Raw genomic sequence first — 1,005 nt, 5'->3', positions numbered from 1 at the left:
AGCTTAAGCAGGTCATTAAATCCACCATCACCATCCTTTCTAGAGCTTTCACTCTGCACCCAGAGCACTGCTACATGCTTTACACCCATTATTTAATTTAAGGCTCATCACAGCCCTATGAGTTGGTTGCTGTTAGTGCCACCATTTTCTAGATGAGAAAATAGAATTTGAGGGAGACTAAATAATATGCCCAAGGTCACCCAGCCGTGGCGCTGGAGCCTCAACTCATGTCTGTCTGACCACCACGTTCATGTCATAAATCAGGGCACACCCCACACTGCCTCCCCCGACTGAAATGGAGAAATTGGTAAGCTCAGAACTCACTTGTTTTGAGTCTATTCCACTACTCGAAAACTACTGCCGTCCCACAGAGGCAGAAATCAAATTGTCACAGGAAAACAACCAAAGAGACTGGTGTCTCCAAGCACCTTCTGCATTTGGGCTGGGGCTGGGAAGCGTGTGTGACAGTGAATCCGCTATCCATTCATCGGTCCGTCCATTCACCAAGCACTGGCTGTGCCCTGCATATGCCAGGCTCAGGGCTGGGCACTGGGGACCGGAGACGGTCAGATGCCCACAGCCACCAAAGGCAAGGTGACCACAGGGGCAGGCAGGACCCCTCAATATCTCTCACCCTGCAGGCTTTGCCTCCTTCAGAAATATCCAAAAATTCTTGCAATATAGAACCCAAACAAGCATCAAGATGGATAGATGGATGGATGGATAGATAAATAGATCTATCTATCTATCTGGGGAAATAGATAGATGCCATCGAGTCAAGATAGATAGATAGAGAGAGAGAGAGAGAGAGAGAGAGACATAGATAAATAAATACATAGATGCCATTGAGTCAGCTCCAACTCATGGGACCTTATGTACAACAGAACAAAATGCTGCCCAGTTCTGTACCATCCTCACAACTGCTGGCAAGTTCAGAGTCCACTGTTGTAGCTATCGTGCCAATCTATCTTACCAAGGGTTCTCCTCATCCTTGCTGGCCCTCTA

This window comes from Trichechus manatus, unplaced genomic scaffold (genome assembly GCF_000243295.1).
Source record: "Trichechus manatus latirostris isolate Lorelei unplaced genomic scaffold, TriManLat1.0 scaffold00191, whole genome shotgun sequence".
Classification (NCBI taxonomy): Eukaryota; Metazoa; Chordata; class Mammalia; order Sirenia; family Trichechidae; genus Trichechus; species Trichechus manatus.
Note: the sequence above shows the minus strand (reverse complement) of the source record.